The following is a 12,143-nucleotide window of genomic DNA, read 5'->3' on the forward strand; positions in this document are numbered from 1 at the left end:
ACGCTACTTAACATTGTAAAATCTCTGGTTCCTAAAATAAAGTCCAACCCTCTTGGCATGATTTGCTTCTCTAGCCTCATGTTTGATACAGCCCTGCAATTCACCAAATTCTTTATGTTTCTCTGAATTCACTGCCCTCTCCCTCACTTCTGGGCACTTGTAGTCCCCGTTGCGTGCAATTCACTCAGTACACTCTTCCTGCTCACCTCTTGCTTTTAGGGCTCATGTCTGTTATCAGTTTCTTCCTGGATCACTCAAGTCTGGGTGAGATGCTCCACTTATGTCCTCCTCTAGCAGCCTATACTCATTTACCCCTTCCCCTCCTCCCCCAGTAGCATGTATCTCTATATTACAATGACTCTCCGATGATCTCCCCTACTAGACTATAAGTTCTGTGAGGGCAGGTGCATGACTAGGTTGTTCACTACATCCCCAGTACGCAGCACAGCATCCAGCACAGAGCAGTCATTCAATAACATACTCTTAAAGCTGCATTACCTTCACGGTCCAAGGATAATAACAGGAGCTTTATTATACAAATCCTTCTCAAGGACTGTGATCCACCTCACCCATCCTACCCCTCCCCTACAAAAAAAAAAGCACAGGCAGGGGCGCCTGGGTGGCTTGGTCGGTTAAGCGTCCGACTTCGGCTCAGGTCATGATCTCACGGTCCGTGAGTTTGAGCCCCGCGTCGGGCTCTGTGCTGACAGCTCAGAGCCTGGAGCCTGTTTCAGATTCTGTGACTCCCTCTCTCTGCTCCTCCCCTGTTCATGCTCTGTCTCTCTCTGTCTCAAAAATAAAGGTTAAAAAAAAAAAAGCACAGGTTATACTCAAATAGAATATGTGTACTTCGTTTTAGGCTTCTATTTTACAGAGTCAGAGTGAAATATTCAACTAATCTGCTTTTTAAAGGGTGAACAGCTCCATAAAATGGCCATTCCTAGGAGAGATGAAAGATGGTTTTGTTTTACTTTGTCTATGGCAAGGGAAAGGGAATGGGAGCAGAAAAAAGCATGAAGAAGGGAAGAGAAGGGCAGAATCATGAGAAATGGCCAGAGCACACATGCTCAGCCTTTCATTCAACCCTCACTAGGTTCTATAATTACCTTCATTACATCCATGTTGGGGGGCGGGAAACTTAGGGGTGTTCAGTAACTTAAAAGGCATAGATAGCTAATAAATGGGACTGCCAGGACTCAACTCTCTGACTTCAGAAGCCAAGCTATCAACCATGTTAAAAGAGTGGAAAATGTAGAAAAATTAGAAAAACTTTGTTTAAGCAAGACAAATTATTGACAAAGCTTGGTTTCAGTAGTACTGATCAAACACCTAGTTTACCTTTGCTAGGGGTATGTAAGCCTGAATTTCTCTTGAATATGAACATGTGACTTGGAACAATTTTGATTTGGCTTAACAGAGAGAGGATACTTTCTTACACTAATGTTAATAAGGTCTTTTCTAAGAAGGTCAATTCCTTAACCAGAATATATTGCCTCTGTCTCTCAAGGAGGTGAAAAGGTGCTCTCTCTTAGTACTTTATACCTCTGAAAGAACTAGTAAGACACACATTTTAAAAATGTAACATTATAAAAGCATCTTAATGGTATTACAAAAACTTGAGAAATACAGAAAAGATAATTCTATCACCCTAACTCAAAAAACTGTGGTGTATTTCCATCAATTTTTTACTCGCAGGGCTTGATCTCATGAACTGTGAGATCATGACCTGAGCCTAAATCAAGAGTTGGATGCTTAACTGACTGAGCCACCCAGGTGCCCCCAAAGAATCTTAAACATAACTCTTGAAACTTTTACTCCTAATTCTTTTCTCTTACCAAAACATATACATATTTTCATCTCATTGCACAGATTATATCACCATCATCTAAAAATGGCAGCATACATTCTATCAATTGGCTATTAACTAAGTTAATTCCATTTTGCTTTGTTCCATAAAATCACTGTGAACACTGAATTAGTAGATACTGAGCCACACTGTTCCTAGGAGAAATACAGGGGTATGGTTTCTGGTCATTTCTTTTTTATTCAGAGAGAGATGGTGCAAGTGATCAAGGGCAGAGAGAGAGAAAGAGAGAGAGAGAGGGAGAGAGAGAGTATCTCATGAGGAGCAGAGAGAGAGAGGGAGAGAGAGAGAAGTGGGGCTCACCCGAAGCGGGACTTGAACTCATGAACCATGAGATAATGACCTGAGCCTAAGTCAGATGCTTAACCGACTGAGCCACCCGGGCGCCCAGGCTATTTTTCTATTAAAATAATTCTGTGATTAATATCTTTATGCCTAAAACTTCCTCCTCTTTTAGGAGTTATTTCCTTAGAAACTACTGATAGTTATAATTTTGGCAAAGCCTGCTTAATGCAGCATTCTTGGAATGGATCATATCTAGATTCTTCAAATCCTCACTACTTACAAAGTGTGGGCCTAGTACTAGTGTCATCAGCCTCACCTGGGCACTAATTAGAAATGCTGACAAAATCACCTGAAACTAAATGAATTAGAATCTGGTTTTTAACAAAATCCTAGGCAGTTCCTATGCACATGAGAAGTCAGACAAGTTCTATTAACCAAGGATTCTCACATTTTAGTGTGCATCAGTGTCACCTGTCAGCTGTTAAGACACAGCTCCCTGGGCACCCTCCACTCCCAGCATTTCAGATTCAGAACATCTGGGGAGTGGCCTGAAAATGTACATTTTTAACAAGTTCCCAGATGATGCTTGATGGTTCTGCTTCTCGGACCACACTTTGAGAACTGCTGTGTAAGCTGCTTCAGGAGTAGATATCTTGCTAGATTTATTTATTCATTATTTTTTATTTTTAGGTAGGCTCCATGCCCAGCATGTAGCCCAACATGGGGCTTGAACTCATGACTCTGAGATCAAGACCTGAGCTGAGATCGAGAATCAGACACTTAACCAACTAAGCCACCCAAGCACCCCGATCTTGTAGGATTTAAACTGGAAGTTTTCAAACTGGTAATACATCTTTTTTTTTTTTTTGACGGGGAAGGTAGGGAAAAATAACTGATGCGTTTCAAAAGAAATCCTCACTGAATAGGGCCATGTTTGTGGAGGTGAGCCAGCTAGTCAGGATGGTCAGACCTACTCACGGCTGGTGAGGGGAGGCCAATATGGATGGGTCAACTGAGAAACAGAAATAGAGGGAAAAAATTATTTTTTTTTCCTCTTGTTATTTAGGCACACTTTATTAAAAATCTAACATTAAAGTATCTGAAAAAATCTTATTGAATAGTTTTTCATTAACTATATTTTATGGATTACATACAAAAATAGAATCTGGAGAATCTGCTTGGTAAAAAGTGTCAAAGAAAATCTTTTCTTTTTCTTTTTACTTTTTCAGTTTCCTGTGATAATATACAGCAATGAAAGGATAGGTCCCCAAACCAGGCCCTCAAGCTTACTTTCTGGGTCTTTGGCAAATCCTTAGCTGCAACCACCCAGGAACAAGCCAGAAGAGATTTCCTTAGAAAATGGAAGTCCTGAGACTACAGTTTCCTCATCCTGAGCCTTCAAGTAAATCCCCATGCATAACTCTTCTCCGGCATAAAGACATCTCTGAGTACAAGCCATATGCATCTCAGGTAAATCACAATTGCCATTTCACATTGCTCTTGAGCTTGGCGAAGCTTTAATGAAGTACAGTCAGTCTCCTGGATAGGTACTCCCTTGGAATGACTTCCTTTTCCTTACCCTAGGGACCTTTTTGCTCTGCATTAATAATGAGGTTCTCTTGGTCAATCCTTTTCACTTTCCAGACATGGCCCAAGGCTTTTAGAATCTGCATGGCTAGCTGTTCTTTTGTTTTTAAAACTATTCCATGGGCTTTTAAATAGTTAGCAGGAAAAAGACAAAGGCTATTTATAAGACCATCTGTGGCAAAAGCAGTTCTAACTCTAACAAACACCACTATCAAAGGTGTTAAGATTCAGTTAAAGGAAACCCTTATCAATGTAAATAACCTGTGATCAAAGGAGAGCCTGTCAGTGATGGGGACCGTCTACTGTTTCAAAGTGTTATGGCAGAAGCCCTGATTGGAGAAAAGATCGTAATAGAAAATATAAAGGATTATGTGATTGTTTTCTCTTTCTCAAAGAAATCTGCTCTGGTCTCCAGGGCTCTGAGAACACTTAAGGGTTAGATTAGAGCCTAACTTTGATCATTAACATAAGCAGTATAAAGCAAATGTTCAGCTATTTTTGATTAGACAAACAGATGGAAGGGGTTCTGTTCAAAAATGGCCAGAAACAGGAGGAGGAAGATGAGGAGGGGGACGGAGAACCTGGCAAAGGAGTAAAATTTCTTTTCAAATTGGCTCTTGAGCCCTAGCAGCTGTAATATCAGGTGGGTATTTCCCAGGAGTTTCTATGCTTACACAAAGATTCTAAACGAATCTATAATTTCGGTCTAGAAAGTAGTGACTGGAAATATCCAAAGGCATGTTACATCTGTTTCTTTTTGGTGTGCGTATGTATTTGAATTTGTTATGAGGGAGGAAATAATTGGTGAGTAATTAGTAAAATGCTTAATCTCACTTTAATCAAAAGATTATCTTCCCCGGAAAACTCAATCATGGCTTTGTATTTTGGTGGGCTTGATCTCACTGGTCTCAATTATCCATGGTTATCCGCGCCTGCGGATAGCCTACTGTGTCCCATTAGAGGCAGGCAGGACAGCTACCACAAATGCAGGCACAGTGCCTCGGGGGTAATAAGTAGCCTCGGTGGATGTATTTTGCAAATTGAACCCTCTTTAGTAATAGCAACTGTGACAGCCCTCTTTAGGACTCTAAATGAATCTTTTTTTTTTTTTTTTTCCCCAGTCTGGTTCCCAAATCTACTCCTTGGTTTAATATGAGAGCTGCCCTCCTAGCTGCCATTTGCCTATGGTGAACCACTAGCCCAGCCAGTCTCCTTGAGCTCTGCCTACCCCCTCCCCCCCACCCCCCATTCAGTTTTTTCTATCACCTTTCTCCAGTCCTTTGTCTTTGACTATTTCTTAAGTCCTTCACCCTCAATCAACTCATTTTTCCATTTTTCTGGCCTTTTTGGAATCTAGAGTTTCACTGAAATGTCCTCCTTGTACTGTTCAATTCAACTATCACCCCAGCCCAGGAATACAATACAAATTAGCAGATTGAAGACAATTACCATCTGTCAGTGGGAAGTCCTACATTGTTTTCCCCTAATTTTTAAACAATTAAAATTGCACAGTTACTACACCTTCCTCTTAGGGTTGCCCTGCAATACACGATTCTTTTTGCAAGACATAAGTATTCCAACACATATAAGTATTGTCACTAAATGGGTCCCACTATCTGAAGTTATTACAGCTGTTAGGACTAGACATTGGACATCTCGGCTTGACTACTATACAAATGAAAAAGAATATTTTCTTATATTATTCTAGATTATAGGTGATACTATTCTAGATTGATGAAATAAACACAGAAATTCATGAAATAAATACAGAAATGGAAAGGATGCTTTCTGTTTTGTAATTTTTACGTTTTATCTGTTTCCTTAAAAAAATCCACACTCAAAACACCAATCCACAACCAACTTGTTATTTGAACAATTCTAGAAAGAATAATTTTCAAAAGCTAGCAACTCTCATACAAAATAACAAAATCTTATTTTTTCACAAAATCTTATTTTTTCAAAGACTGGTTGTACCACTTATGGATTTAGTGGCTTCATTTTCTTAATTAGTGTCGTCTTTCATCATGTTTCAGCCTGATTTAAAGAATGATAGGAGATAGTGAGAGATGGACAGAAAGAACAAATATCATCAATTTTGCTTCTTAAGAACACTTACAAAAGTCAGATCAGGGAAAAGGCTGTAACACACAACCAAACTCGGTTTATTAGATTATCTGTTGCCATATTCCTTATTAGCCCAAACCACCAAATCACGAGTTTAGTGGAAGCTCTCTCTTCACTGCAAAGAACAATGGCCGAGACAAATAACATTTATAAGGGCATGGTTAAAGGTGGCAAGGTCAGATCTCATCAGGCCTTTATTTCCTACTTATGAGAAGTCCATAGGCAGATCTAAGTGATTTAACCTTTCTATGTCTCACCCAGATAGCTCCATCTGAAACATTTCTGACATTTTCCCCTCCTCGTCAGCTACAGCAGTATCCCATGGGGGTTAACACCTCTAGAAAAGTACTATGAACGAACTGGAATAAAGGTAGATTTCAACCAGATGGTCTTAGAAGTTGTCACTTGTCTATTTGATGTTGGTAATAATGAGATTCCAAGAACCTTACAATGTTAGAATTAGAAAAGACGTTCGAGATCACTAAAAAAATTCCATCTCATATTTTCAAATGAAAGTTGAAGACAAATTTTAAAAAGCTCAAAGAATTGTCTTGCCAAGCATGACCTGATACTGCTCCCTAGGTCCTTACTGCCACAGTCTGGTTGTTTTTCCACCGCATCATTGTGCCTTATAGCAGGCACACAGAAAGCACATTGATTTTACCCATTTTAATATAAGTAATCTTTTAGATAATAAGCCAGGTAAATGGTTGCATTAAAAAAAACCTCATTATTAAAAACTTTACAAGGGTTTGATTCACCCTGTGTGCAAGGTGGTGCATGTAATTCTTCTGCTAAAGTATAATAAGCAAAAGAAATTTAAGCCTACACTGGCAGTTCCTTGCTTGATTCATCTGAATACTAGAACACATCCTCCTCATTGACAATCACTCACCATGAAGTGATTCTCAGTGGTGACATTATGAAAGGACACCCCCCCAACACACACACACACACACACACACACACACCCGTCCACATACATCTATCCTAATAGGGCAGCAAGCAAAATTTGAAAAAGTTTCTCAAGTACTACCCCTGCTCTAGACTCTACCCAGCAGAAAAATCACTAATCCACCCCACCCCACCCCCCAAAACGGTACTCATACAATAAACAAATGTAGACAAAAAAGTGTCTACTCTGTGTCAGACACAGGCTGTAAAGTGAATGAATCCTAAATATTCACTTTGAGTTTTAATACTTAGAAGCAGCATTCTTTATATACCCATTGTGCCTGACTTGGTCAACCAATGACCCCTTGGTTTGATGGTTCCTTAATCTCTCTGAATCTATATATGCAAATATAGCATACAATGAGAAAGTCCCTTTAAAAAATTTTTTTTTTTTACATTTTAATTAAATTATTTTTTTAAGTAGGCTCCACACCCAATGTGGGGATTGAACTAATGACTCTGAGATCAAGAGCCACATGCTCTACTGACTGAACTAGCCAGTTGCCCTGAAAAAAAAAGGCTCTTTTTTACTTTACTCCACTCCCAGCACTCTCTATTCCTCTCCCACTTTTACTTTTCTCTTTAACATTTATCACTGCCTAAACATAATTTACTTCATTGTTTGTCTTCCCCAAGAGGGCGAGAATTTTTGTCTGTTTTTTTTTTCACTGCTGTGTGTAGTCAGCACCTAGAACACATACGAAATGCTCAAGAAGTATCTGTTGGTTAAAAGCATGCCAACATTTTGACACCTGCCAGTTCTATTTGATACATCCTCTTTTCCATTATAGCCTCCTGACCATTCCCTTCAATCATTCTCTCATCCCTAGTACATTGCCCCTCTGTCCTTGTAGGATTTTTCCTGCCAGTTATATGTAGGCACAGTATAGCTAGCCTGGGCTCCATGATTAACTGTCACATGATAATCCTCATTTACGCACACCTTCTTATCTTTCACTGCACCTGCCATACCAACACTTAGCCCTATATTACCTCCACCACCCAACTTATCTTACTGTATTGTCCAGTCCAGAGCATTGCAAGAGAAGACCTTAGAGTCATGCTAAGACTGGACCAATGACAAGTCAAGGTAGATCTCAATGTTCAAAATCCATGGTATACAAAAGAAAGAGAATGGGACGAAGATTTAGAGCTGGATTTGAAAACTGTGTATACTGTGCACCACTTGGTATCTTTGGCTGAGTCAGCAACCTTCCTGAGCCTGTTTTCTCATCTATACAGTGGGGATAGTAGTACCTTCTTCATATCATGAGGATATTTTAAATGAAATAATGTATGTGAAAGGCCTAGCAGATTCCTAGGCATGTGGAAGTTGCTTAATGAGTGTTAGTCTCTTCTCTTCCTTTAATGTATTTCACTAATGTCCGATGATGCTCTATTTGAAAATGACTAATTCTTACTTAGCAAGAAAATCCATGCTTTCTGGTATGAACCTTCTTAATTTTCCTCTCTTACCTCCTTTCCATATAGAATTTTATATCTTCACTCTGCTCCTGATTCAGAAGCAGTGTCCTTCTTCTTTTCTACAACTAACCCTCTATCCATGCCAGTAGTTTTCAATCCTGGCTGCACATTCGAATCATCAATGCAGATGTCTGGGCCCCACCACAGACCAATTAAATATGACTCTCTGGAGGTGGGAGCATGGTATCAGTATTTTTTTTAAGTTCCTGGTAGGGTGCCAAGATAATTCAGTGGGGGAAAGAACAGTCTTTTCAACAAATATTGTTGGAACTGGATATCCTCATTTAAAAGAAAGTAGTTGAACACTTCCTTATACCATGCACAAAAATTAATTCAAACTGGATCATACACTTAAATGTAAGAGATAAAACTCTAAAACTCTTTGAAAAAACATAGGGATAAATCTTCATAACCTTGGGGTAGACAAAGTCTTCTTGGATAGGACACTAAGAGCACAAATAACAACAACAAAAGTGAAGAAATTGAATTTCATCAAAATTTAAAAGTTTGGTGCTACAAATAATATCACCAAGAAAGGAACAAATAATATCACCAAGAAAGGAAAAAGACAACTCACAGAACAAAAAAAGTATCTGCAAACCGTGTATCTGATAAGGAACTTGTATCTAGACCAGATCAAAGACTCCTTTTTTTTAAGTTTATTTGTTTAGAGAGAGAGAGAGAGAGAGAGAGAGAGAGAGAGAGAGAGAGAGAGAGACAGCGTGAGAGGGGAAGGGACAGAGAGAGAGGCAGAAAGAGAGAATCCCAAGCAGGCTCCACACTGTCAGCACAGAGCCCGACATGGGGCTCAAAGTCAGGAACCGGGAGATTATGACCTGAGTCAAAATCAAGAGTTGGACGCTTAACCAACTGAGCCACCAGGCATCCCAGAACATATCAAAGACTCTTAAACTCAATTATAAAAAGAGAAATAACTTAACTTTTTAGATGGGCAAAGGATCTGAATAGACATTTCTCCAAAGAAGAAATACAGAGAGCCAATAAGCACATAAAAAAAATGCTCAACATCATTAACCATTAGGGACATGTCTAGAAAAACACGGAGATAGCATTTCAAATCCACGAAGATCACTCTTATCAAAACTATAGATAGTAAGAAGTGTTGACAAGATTGTGGAAAGATCGAAAGCCTCATATACTGCTGGAGGGAATGTAAAATGGTACAGCTGCTTCGGGAAACATTTTGGCAGTTCCTGAAAATGTGAAACAGAGTTAGACTGTGATCTAGCAATTCCACTCCTAGGTATATACCCGAGAGAAATGAAAACATATGTTCACACAAGAACTTGTATGCAGATTTTCATAGCAGCATTGTACATAACAGCCAAAAAGTAGAAACAGCCCAAATGTCCATCAACTGATGGATGGATAAGTAAAATATGGTGTATCTGTACAGTGGAATATTATTCCACAATGAAAGGAATGAAGTACTGATATATGTTAAAACATGGAGAACTCTGAAAACCTTATTTAAGTGAAAGAAGCTAGTCACAAAAGCCTGTATAGTATATGATTTCATTAATACGAAATGATCAAAATAGGCAAATCTATGTGTATGAAATGATCAAATGTATACGAAATGATCAAAATAGGCAAATCTATGTATAGAGAAGTGGTTGCCTAGAGCTGGGGGGTTGAGAGGAGATAAGGAGTGACTGCTAATGTGTATGAGTTTTGTTTTATTTTACATTGATGAAAAGATTCTAAAAGTGATTGTGGTGATGGTTGAACAACCCTATGAACATACTAAAAATACTGAAAAGGAAACAGAGACAGAAAGTTCTCCAGTTAATTCCAATCTTCACAATACTGTATGTGAATGATATCTTACCTTCTAGATTCCTTGGGAGGAAATACGGCATCTTCTAAATCTTTCTCTCCCCCATAGCCTTAAGAAATAATAACCAACACAGGAGGGTGATATCTTTTGAATGACTTTTTTTTTTTAAATAAAGGAGTGTTGTTGGTGAATGTTTTTTTCTATTTTAATCAAAATTGCAAGAGTCAGGCTGTCACCTGGCAGCATCGGTCATCTTGGCTATCTTGATTCATTTGAGCTCCCCAAGTAATTAATTCAGCTGTAGCACATAAAGAGAGGGTAGGTAGACAGTGTAAACCAAACTGACCGGTTCTGCCATCCAAAGTACTGTAGTTCCCTCATATACCAGTAGATGTGGCCTCTGGCCCTTAGGAACCATTCTTTTGACAGTTCCCCAGGACATGGCTCTGGTTTGACGGACTTTGTTTACTAAATAAATTAATTCCTACTTCTGGAGTAGCTTCAATTTTGAAACAGAAAGCCATCTATTGACAGTCACTGATACACAGGATTTTATTGTTTGATATTAAACAATTAAGAGTTATTGTTTTTTTCTCCCACAAGTACATTATACAGGAAAATAAATATAATCTAGAATACAGCCACTAGGAGTGGAGAGAGAGGGAGATTCTATATCTACTCTGTGTCTTAAAGGGATAGTTTTACTTTAATAAATGCAAAGGGCAGACTGCATCTCCCTCATGGAAATAAAGCTCTCTCAACAAAATGTGTAGAAAGACAGTATCTGATGAACATTTCTTGAGTTTGATTTATATAAATACACTTTTTCAAAAAAGAATTTTTTTGACTAAAAGACTTTTTTAGTCTAAAAGACTAAGAATTTAGTCTTTTGGTCCAGCTGGGGTCTAGACTTCAATAATTTGAAACAACTTTGCAAGTGCTACTTCCAACAAAGTCTGAAGGTACGCAAAAGAAGAAAATGATAAAATGAGTCTAGATGTTTGCAAATACAGGGGAAGTGTGTCATTTGTTCAACTCAGCAAATAAAAGATGGCAAAATATGAAGCCATAGTTGTCTGAGTACAGGACAAAGATCTGATTTAGAATCAGGCAGAAGTTTTCCCTTCTATAGCTCTAGGGAGTTCAGATGCACTCAGAAAAACCATCTGATCAAGGGCAATGTCAAGATGAGAAAAGAAAATTCCAAGTCCTTATATGATTTTGAATGAGTTAACAGTTGGAAGTCTCACTAGTAATTCCAAATATATCATTACAGTCCTAGCTTAGAAGCCCTATTTCATGAGAAAAGATTATAATATGAAAATCTCAGAACTAATTGATTATACAAGGTAAACATGACAAGCCTGGATAAGAAATTAACAGACATTTTGCTTTCCCTCTCACTGAAAAGAATGGCCAGGTACATGCTGCCCACTAGAATACAATTTGCTCAAAGTGAGGGAGTTAGAAAATGCTATTAGGTTATCTGGGTTGAGGAGCTGACCCGGGGCCGAGCATGTCACCGTGTCACATCCCTCTTCTTTACCATCACTACTTTCACCAGAATAATCCAGAACCTTGGAGAATAAATTAAATCACAAACGCTAACTTTTTGCCAAAACTCCAAGCAAAGTATCAAACCAACTTAATACATTGGAACCTAGCAGAACTTTTCCACGTTTGCCAAACACAGCCGAATAAACTATTTTCAGCTCGGAGTTCATCTTCAGAAAAGATGTGCATTTCTGTGCAATATAATGATGGCATATATTAAGAAACCACTTCTTAATTTTCATCGAGGGGTCTCTTAAAAATCAGAATTTAAGGATAATTCCCCTTTTGTCTCTGGTGCCAGCTTTCAGGTTTTTAAAAATATGAAATGCACAGCGTGACATAAAGAGCTGCAAATATGTATAAATACACCACGGTGGTTCCCATAATAAAAGCTTATTGGGGGGAAAAATGGTCGGGCAAGTATTCCTCTTCCCCCAATTGCAATCTCAAGTCCCAGACCGGTACGCAATTACGAAACAAAGGCGAGGT

General features: G+C 38.7%; 1 protein-coding gene across 12 annotated transcripts in view; it reads right to left on the reverse strand.

Annotated features, from left to right (window-relative positions):
• The window catches only part of MAP3K13 (mitogen-activated protein kinase kinase kinase 13), a 175,824-nt gene that overhangs the window by 89,010 nt on the left and 74,671 nt on the right, over positions 1-12,143 (reverse strand). The gene's annotated exons all lie outside the window — the stretch shown is intronic.

This window comes from Felis catus, chromosome C2, assembly GCF_018350175.1.
Source record: "Felis catus isolate Fca126 chromosome C2, F.catus_Fca126_mat1.0, whole genome shotgun sequence".
NCBI lineage: Eukaryota > Metazoa > Chordata > Mammalia > Carnivora > Felidae > Felis > Felis catus.